We start from the raw sequence: 10,343 nt of genomic DNA on the forward strand, positions 1-10,343 counted from the left end.
GAATTAAGAAATGCTAAAATCATAGTTTGCTGAGTGTGGGCTGTTTATAATCCTAAAGGATAGGGCAAGTCTTTAAAGTAAAGCCTTCTGGTCTTTACTAGTTCTTTACTGGGTGAAGGCCTGAATATTTCATTTAGGTGAAGGAGTCTCAATCACTTCAAAACCTTCTTTTGGTGATCAGTTAAGTCCGATGATACAGATTTTAACCCCGTGATGAGTTAGTGGAAATGGCATGAGTTCTATTGCTTTGCTATTAGACCCGAATAGAAACCGGCACCGTAAGCAACTATGAGACAATTAGGCAAATCAGTTAAGTGTAAATGCAATGTACTTAATTTCCTCATTTGTAAAATCAAGCTCTGAGGGTTGAATGAAAAGCTAGATTGCTTTAAGTGTGTAGACTAGGACTTGGTAACACCCACCACAGCCATCTCTTTAGAGAAAAGGCTAAACCTTTAGGTGAAATGTTTGAAAAAAAGTTTTCTCTTCAAGTAAAAAGAGTCACTATCTTCATCCTGGAGAAATGAATATAATGAGAGCTGAGTCACCACCAGGTATAAAGAAACCAATTTCCTCTCTGTTCTAGAAACCAGACTAAGAACTGGGACACTGAAGTTTTTGAGGAGGCAAATTAGGTTCAGTGGTGAATTATCCAATGGAGAATAGACATTGAACTGAACCTCACGGAACAGCTACAGAATATAGCAGGAAATCAACATCAACATCCATTTGTTCTTGTTTGTTTTGTTTATTGTGTTATTTTTAAAAGTTCATTTAGGGAAATTTGTGTGTGTGTGTGTGTGTGTGTGTGTGTTTGGTGTCTTGTGAGTGTGTCTGTGTGTGTATAAGTGTGTGTGTCAGGGTGTGAGTTTGTGTGTGTGTGTGTTTCTGTGTGTGTATAAGTGTGTGTGTCAAGGTGTCTGTGTATGTCAGTGTGTCTGTGTATGTGTGTGTGTGTGTATCTGGGTGTGTCTGTGAGTATGAGTGTGTACGTGTATGTGTGTGTCTATGTGTGTCTGTGTATGTGTGAGTATGTGTGTGTGAGTGTGCCTGTGTGTGTCTGTGTGTGTGTGTCTGTGTGAGTGTCTGTATGTGTATAAGTGTGTGTCAGTGTGTCTGTGTGTGTGTCTGAGAGAGAGAGAGAGTGTGTGTGTGTGTTTGTGTGTGTGTGTGTGTGTGTGTGTACATGAGTGCAGATGTATATGAGGATATATGAACCCATGTGGAGGTTTCATGTGGATATTGAGTTTCTTTTTTCATTCCCTGCATTACTCTTTGAGACAGTCTCTTTCTGAAAACAGAGCTCATGTGTTATCTAGGGGCCCCTGGGTACCACACATCTCCACTCGCTGGTGCTGAGATTCTGGGTGTACATGTGCCACCAGGCCCAACTGGGATGGACAGAATCAAGACGACTTTCAGTTCTGTTGAGTGTTTCAGCTGGAACTCAAATTCCGAATCCCTTCCTCTCTCACTGCATTATCTTAAACAGTGCTTGACCTCAGAGCTTGGATTCATTTTTGCAACAACAGATGTGTATCAATGAACTGAGGCTACATAAGACCCTGTTAACCAGTGGTGCTCAGCCTGTGTGTCTCAAGCCCTGTAGGATCACATTAGAGATATCCTGCACGTCATATTTACACTAAGACTTGTAACAATAGCAAAATCAAAGTTATGAACCAGCAACAAAATAATTTTATGGTCAGCAGTCACCACAACACGAGGAGCTGTATTACAGGCTGGCAGCATTAGGGAGGTTGAGAACACTGCTGTAACCTACTTAGCAGAGCACCTGGCACATGTTACATGCTCATAGTATGTTAGCCCTCACAGTTTAATTGAAAGTTTGCAGGGATGGCTGTTTTCATGAACTTCATCTGTGAGACAGGGCTAAAAACAGTTATTGCCAGTGATTTCTGGGATGACCCACTCTTGTTATGCTTGCAAACTCAAGCATGATGCTCCACACGTGATAAAGCTTTGAGCACCGGTGCCTTCCTCGTCTGCGTTAGTTATAACTTTGATAGCGAATAATATTTATTTCTGAAATGATGTCCCTCAATATGTATGTTTAGAGCACCATGTGGCCTCTCTATACTACTAAACATGGAGAGACATGACAACCAAAGATGCTTTTTTTTTTTTTTATCTGATAGCTTCACTTTTAGAAACAGTCGGCAGATGTGCTTTGTCCTATCTGTAATGGCAACATTAAGCCTCTGGCAAAGAGGTGAGACTGAATGACTGATAAGCCATGTATACTGCCTGTCTTTGGGGCTGCCTATGCGTGTAAATAGAAACTCAGGTAAGAATGTCCAGACACCATAAAAGACATAGCGTTCCTTGTGTCTTCTCTCGTCAGAGCACCCATGTCATCCAAACACTTCCCTGGAGCTCTAGGGCCCTGTAAACTAGACCTGTTTGCACTGTGAAGTCTTCATTCATTATTACAGTCATTTGTAGCCCATTATCGCGTGGTCTGAGAGTCACCTGTCTGACATCCAAGCTGTATGCTGGTAGTACAGAGTCTTCCAACATCACTGATGCTTGCTGTGGACACGATAACCCTGTGAGCACCCTAGTGATGATTTCTTCTGCACATCTTTTTCTTGCCTTCTGAATTCTCACTTCTTAGTGCCTTGAAGCAGACTACAACAAGAGGGGAGTAATTGGAATAGACCTGAGTTTTAATCCTGGTTCAGTCATAGAGTAGCTGAGACTAATTCACACTCTTGTCGTCTGATTATCCTCAATACAGGTATTTCCTGAGATGGTGCATGATGGTGTGGCCCATAATCCTTTTCTCCAAAGGGACCTTTTCTAGCAACGTCCTTCACTTTAGCTTTTGATATATCTCCCAACTCAGACAGAACACTTGGTTCTTTTACACCTGGCCTCAGATGTAATCTTCACTTGCCCCGAGACGAAAAACATTGACTACTACACAGAATAGCCACTTCTTGTATCTACTGACTGCCTGTGAGAAAAAGGAAAATTTGAAGGTGACTGACTCTCATTGCTGTACCAGTAGTCATGGAAGTCTCAGGCATATAGTTTCAAGGCAAATAAATGATAGAATGTTGTTAACTATTGTTGATATGTAGGAACATCAGCTAAGATGCCCAGAAGGACATGGAGCTCTAAGCAAGTTCTGACTCAGACTTGAAAAGATGTGCCAAGCTTCACTTTTCATCTAGAGAACATGAAGAGTTCTACCTGGTGACTCAAATAGCTCTAGGTTATGAGCTCTGGAAGAGGCTAACCTACTTCCTTGTGAGTGGAGACATAAGCTGGAGAGCTGAGTCATGTGACATTGAATGACTTGACTTGGATCACTGTAAGGATGAGTTTTCTGGCCCGTCAGGTTCCACAGCTGTGTCAACCCCAAATGAACACACAGATGCTATATTAATTATAAACTGTTGGTCGATGGCTTGAGCTTCTTATTAGCTGTCTCTGTCTTAATTATTAACCCATTTCTATCAATCTATGTATTGCCATGTGGCTGTGGCTTATCTTACCAGAAAAGGGTCTGGGCCTCTTACTACACGGCAACTCCTAAGCATCTCAGCAGAGAAGAGAGTGATTTCCTGTTTGTTCCTGCTTATATCCTGATTCTGCCCAGCTATGTCACTTCCTGTCTGGCCAATCAGCCAATCAGTGTTTTATTCATTAACCAATAAGAGAAGCACATGTACAGAAGGAACTCCCCCATCAGATCACTTTGCTACATTATGGCTCTAGCAATTACACCAGTGAGCAGGGAAGTTAGGCAAAGATTGGCACAAGTGGAATCTCTCATTTCATGCATGTGGACAAAGAAAGGAGTGAGTGTTCCCCTAAAGCAAAATTGGAAAGTTTCTCAAAAATATCACTTAGGTGCACGAAAGCAAAATTGGGACGATAATAGTAGGATCATACATCATGCATGCAATAGTAATTAAAAGATGTTCTAAGATGATAATGTAGAAATCAGTCTACATGAACGTTAGATTGGAGCTGTACAGAAGTACAGGTAAGAGCCTGACTTAGTTTATACTCTATATAGTCTGTCTTTGGGGAGCGCCATCACTCTTCTCAAAAGCCTAGGAATTCCAGAGAATGCAACAGCATGGCTGAACATTAGAGGTCTGTAGGCAAGGGAGTGGAAGCAGAGATGTAGTAAGAATGGATCACCTTAGCAGATGCTGGGGGCAGACCAACCAGGCACTGTGGAAGAACTCATGTGCGTGTGTGCAAGCATTTGCATGAACTCACAGGGGCACAGCCTCGGAATGAACACACTCACTAGAGTTTTCAAGGGACACCCAGGCTGGCCTGGGGGTGGGGCAAACACGGAAGATGGGGAGGGGACTCATTCTTTCCCTCTTTTGGTCACTCTGTTTTAGAACCTTACTCAGTTGTGTTACTTCTCTGATTGGTTGCTTTTAGCCTGCAAAGTCCTGCACCATAGGTCCTTCCGGGAGCTCCTCTGGCCTCCTCCTTGGTGCTGCCATGCTCACCTTGTTGTTATTGAACATTAAATGACCTCCTTTGCACTACTCATTCATTTACGAAAACCTGCAAGGCTTCGACAGACGCTCACATTTTTAATTTTCTCTTTTCTCCAACTCTTCCTAAGCAACATCTCCCATCGAGGTCCTCCATGTCTATTCTATTTAGAAATGAAGCCCCTCTTCCTATTTAGTGTCTCACCAATACCATCTAGTGTTATGTAATTAGCTTAGCTTACTTTCAGTGATTGTATCTTGCCTCGCCGCAAAGGAAGGACAAACCAGCAAGGATCCACCTTGATAGAAAGCCAGTACACGTACAGAACAAATGAAAGCATATATGCATCTCTCTAAATCATTTTCTTGTAGTCACTAATCATGACAATGCATCCTTCGTCCCTTTAACTTGCCTTCATTAGTTCCCACTTTCAAATGATTTCATTCTAAGGGTGATTTTTTTCACTTAACACAGTTCCTTGGTACAATCCTTCCATTTATGACTAAAATCCTATACAGCAGCAAGTGTGATAACATGGGTAAATGCTGTTCCTTTTTTCCCTGAACAATTTATCCTTTTTTAATCAGGAACTGGTGGTGCTCAAAAGGAATCAATTAGTCTGAAAAGAACTCAAAGCCTTCACAAAATAAATGTACCTGTGTCCATGGATGCATTTCTTTGATGATAACTCTCATTGGTTAGATCCCAAAAATCACTTACACAGCATGGGATTTGACAGCCTTCTCTTTTATCCACATGGCACAAGAACTTTCTGTCAGGTGCTCATCTTTCTAATGCCACTAGTTTTAAACCACCTAACGTTTCTTCCTTCTTTACTTAAACGATTCAACATGGACTATGTCAATTCTTCATTTAGTAATTTTTCTGCATGTTTTATAGAACATCTACCTGTACTAACTTTCTCACTCTAGTTTTTTTTTGCTTTTTGTTTTGTTTCATTTCAATTTTTTTTGTCTTTTTCTGACATTACGTATGTAATACCTGGACAAGAATCTCCCCAAAACCTTTCTCAGAAAAGAGACTCAAAATTTTAAAAGTTCATCAGAGTACCTCTTCTAAGACTCTGGAAATTAATCATAAGTATGCATCATTTCAGAGGCACTAACTTTTTAAATTATAGTAGCAAAAAATCTAACATGAGGTTGGAGAGATTACTCAGCAGTTGAGAGAGCAGTCTGCTATTGCAGAATACCTGAATGGTTCTCAACATTCATGACAAGTGGCTCAAAACCAAGAGTAACACTAATTCCAAGGAATTCAATGTGTCTGAAGCCCACAGAAACTGTCACACATACTCACAAACCCACACAGAGACACATACATATGCACACTGTTCAAAAAATAAAATTCCATCTTAAAAATAAAATAAAAATGCTACTAAATCTAAGTTAAAGACAATGATGACTTACTCTTCCTGGTGTTTTCTTCTCCCCTCCTTCTTTTCAAGGTCTGATGAATCCCAGCTTCCACAGTCAAAAGCAATGTCTAAAGTCTTGTCAGGGGTCAGCTCCTATTTCTATACCATGTAACTGGAAATTATCCACAAGGAGTCAAAAACAGACAGAAATACCCTAAAGCCACAGTATAATGTGAGTTATTTCTGTATGATTTGATTCTCCTCCATAACTTCCCACTTTTTTATACTTTTAAGAGTCATCTGTGGTTTCAACACAGCACAATAGAAGATCCCATTAGGATTTCCCCACAGCAAGTGAATTTCTTCAGCTATTCACAAGCAAAACTGACTTTTCTGAGGGATGTCAAGTAACCCAAGAAAATCCCATAACCAAGGAAAGCCATCTTCATCTTAAGAGGGTAGACTCCCAACAAAGCACCAGGAGTCATCACGATGGTCCTAGTTTTAGATGCAGACAAGACTAAGTTCTTCATCTGAGCTTAGGAGCAAGGCCACGTATTGTTTTGTTTGTCATCAATACTACCAACCAGGGTCTTAGCAGGAGCCACGCACACTCAAATTCCAGAAGACAGGTCCAAGCGTCTTGGTTCTATCAACCAAGAGAAAACCCTATAAATCATCTCCATGTCCTCTTGGCTCTGCTCTAAGAGAAGGCACCCATACTTCACCAGAAGCCTTGTCTATGCCCCCAAGGCAACCCTGAATCCATGATACCCACAGATTATTAAACTGTCCCTATTGCCCTCTCATTTGACTCTATTCTTCCACAGGCACCACTCCAAAGCTTCCTAGATTTCCCATGGACTTACACAGAGTACCAGAAGATGACTCCCACCAGTGTATATGGAGCCCCACTTATAGGTATACCTAGTAACAGGTCTATTTTTATGGACCCCATAACATACATTCATCCTAACGCCAACCCTATTGAAGAATGTCCAAGAAGCAGCCCTGTATACTCAAAGACAAGGCTGGTTCAATACACACTTACTCTGTAGAAATGAAGTAGAAAACCACAGACCTGAAGCACCCACCTGACCTATGCCACTTGGTTGGGATCCCAAAGGCAAGCCCACTAGCATCAGAGAAGCTCCTTCTCTGTGGAATTCATCTAGGGACTGGAAGTTTTATTTGAATGTCCTTAAGGCTATCAAAGAACTCTTCAGCAGGAATTTGCATGCCCGAGTGAGTGATAGAAAGAAAAAAAAAGTGTCCATCAATAAGGGAGACTATACATTGCAAAGTTATCTCTCAGAAATAAAGAGTGATAAAGCTATTCCCAAGTAAAAGTGGAGAAAATGAGTCACCACTAACTTTGCCTCATGAGAAAGGCTAACAAAAGTTCCTTAAATTAAATGGAAGGATACTAAGTAACAACACAGAAGCATGGACCTCACAAGAAGAGTAAATATGCCACAGCAGATGGAGACAATTGCAGAAAATAACAACCAATTAAAATACAGAGCTGTGGAGCTCAGTCCCAACTGATCAATCTACAATACAAGTCCTGCACATAAGACTCAGGGATCATTGCAGAAGAGAGGGAGGAAGTTCATGGGGGAATGTCCTTTTGTATATATGTTTCTCTTATTGGTTGATGAATAAAACACTGTTTGGCTAGTGGCCAGGCAGGAAGGATAGATGGGGCTACCAGACTAGGAGACGAGAATTCTGGGAAAGGTAGGCAGGGAGAGCCTCCAGAGAGGATGCCATGTGAGACTAGGAAGATAGGACATGCCGGACCACATGGAAATACTTAGATTAATGGAAATGAATTAATGATTAAGACAGATCTAGTCAACAAGGAGCCTGAGCCATTGGCCAACAGTTCTATAATTAATATAGTGTCCTGTGTACTTATTTGGGGCAGGAACAGGTGGGACAAGAAAACAACAGCAACAGGAAGTAATATAAGAACTAGATGACATGTTTTTATGATTGACTCATTAACCACCATCTCTTGAAGAGATTGTTCATTCCCAATTCCAAACACCAACTGAGATTATGTTTGAGTCTACGTCTAAAATATATCTATCTATATGTCCATCTTCAGGCAATATATGTTAGTTTTATAATAGATCTAGGAACCAAGTAAAGAAAATTCTTTAAATATAAACTTTTTAGAAGAAGTGTCTACCTGTTTAAAGTCACCTGAGTCTCCATTCAAATTTTAGAATAAATCAATCATTTCTATAAAAAGATACCCTCTGAGATTTGGATTTGGATCACCACCTTGCATAGGTTGACTAGTTGGAACTGAAGTCATAGTATCATTAAGTCCTTCAGCAAATAAAATTAGCTTGTTCTGCCATGTTTATGTATGTTTTCATATCCTTCAACAGTAGGTTGTAATTGTCAACACACACATCTTGAATATTTTCTCTTAAGTTAATTCATCTATACTTTATATTTGAAATTATCATTAATATTGTATTTAATTATAATATCCATTCTTATTACAATAGACGCTATGTTCCATTCACAGACGAGAATTTAAGATTGAAGAAACTTTAATTGTTGATCCAACTTTGCTATGCTGTTAAAAAATGATGGTTAGGTAGTACTGAAAATATACTGGGCAGATTTACTCAGTCATTAAGGAAGTGAACTTAATAAGTCATTTTCTGTATCCAAACAACATATTCCTCTCATTGTGTCATATGTTGCCTTTATGACCATCATTCAGTCTAGAACGCTGAGGCTTCTGTGACTTGGCCCTTTAAAAGCAGTATCAATCTGCTTTCACTCACTGAGAAATCCCCAACCCTGCACCCTCCGTACCATGAACTGCACTGATGTCAGACAGATAACAAACTCACAAAAACTTCCTTTTGCAAAGTTGGAACCTTTTACAAACTATCTCTGTGATGTCTCAGGAAGCAAAGACATACAGGGACACATTTTGGCCTTTACAACAGAGGCTCCTCTAGCCTCTCAATGCACACTGAGTTACATCATCAGTTTTCCTGATTCCACAGTTCCCAGGAAACGAAGCGTTGGATTTTATGGCTTCTATAATCTTTTGTCCCAACTTTGATGATAGATCTATCATCAGTCTATCTGCCTATATATCTATTTCTCTATCTTTCCATCATCTACCTGTCTGTCCATCTACCTACACGTCTGTCTGTCTATGTATCTATCTACATTTCATCTTCTATCAGTTCTATTTCTATAGTGAAGGCCAATTTATATAGGCAGAGTAAATGATGCTTATAGAAAATGATTATGTAAACTAAGCATAGTGACTTATTGCTTAAAGTCACTTATTTGAGTTCAAATTCTACACTTAACCATGGCATCACCTTGGGTTCATATGTAACAATAAATCTTTCTGCCAGCCTCCTGAACCCTGTCACCATGTGGTTGCCCAAAATAACACACAGAGATTAATATTAGGTACAATGCTGCTGGCCAATGACTAGGATTTCTCAATTGCTAGCTCTGTTTTAAGTGTCAACCATAATTATTAGTCAATATATTTTATAAACTTACAAGGACACCAGCGGCAAGTGTCCTGTCTTCCTGGGCTCACATGGCGACTCCACAGAGAGGAGGAGGAAGAGAATGACTTCTTGCTTGTCCCTGCTTATATTCTGAGACTGCCTGCTATGTCACTTCCTGCCTGGATCACAAAACTTTACTACATTTCCCAGAATCCTCCTCAACTCCTAGTCCCGCCTAACTTGCTGCCTCATTAGTCGAACAGTGCTTTATTCAACAACCAATAAGATGAACATACACAGAAGGACGTCCCCCATCATTCATATTTAATCTTCAAAATAGGGATTAAAAGAGTTTCCTTAGTCATGAAAATTGAAGAGATTAAATGAAGTTCTTAGCATAACGGTATCAAACACCTAAAACATTGCGGGAGGATCACAAATACCAGTTATTAACATTTCTAGTTACTATAATCACTATTGTTTTATTCCTAATATCATGAATGCCTTTCTTCTGAATCAGTCATTCTCAAAACATATATCCTGAGCAGTTTAGATTATCACAATTGGAATTTTATTCTCCATTTGTCATTTTTATCATAGTGTCCCATCCATTAAAAATGAGCTTGGGGAAGAGTACATGTCTTGTACTCTTCCCCAAATTGCCAACATTGTATGTCATTCCATTCCTCTAAGAACTGTGCTGCAGAATCATGCCTCCCTCTGTGTGTGTCTCTGTCTATGTCTCTGTGTGTCTGTTTCTCTCTCTGTGTGTATGTATCTTTCTTCTCTTATCTATTATCTTTTTTTTCAAGAACATACAGGAGCATTCACATTGGAATAAACATGTCGGACTTATGAAGAAAACATCCAAGACTAAATGAAGAGAAAGCATGAGGACCTGGGCTCAAGTTCCAAAACACATGTAGAAGATCCAAGCATGGCAGCATGCACTTGGAATCTGAGTG

This window comes from Cricetulus griseus, chromosome 10 (genome assembly GCF_003668045.3).
Source record: "Cricetulus griseus strain 17A/GY chromosome 10, alternate assembly CriGri-PICRH-1.0, whole genome shotgun sequence".
Taxonomy (NCBI): domain Eukaryota; kingdom Metazoa; phylum Chordata; class Mammalia; order Rodentia; family Cricetidae; genus Cricetulus; species Cricetulus griseus.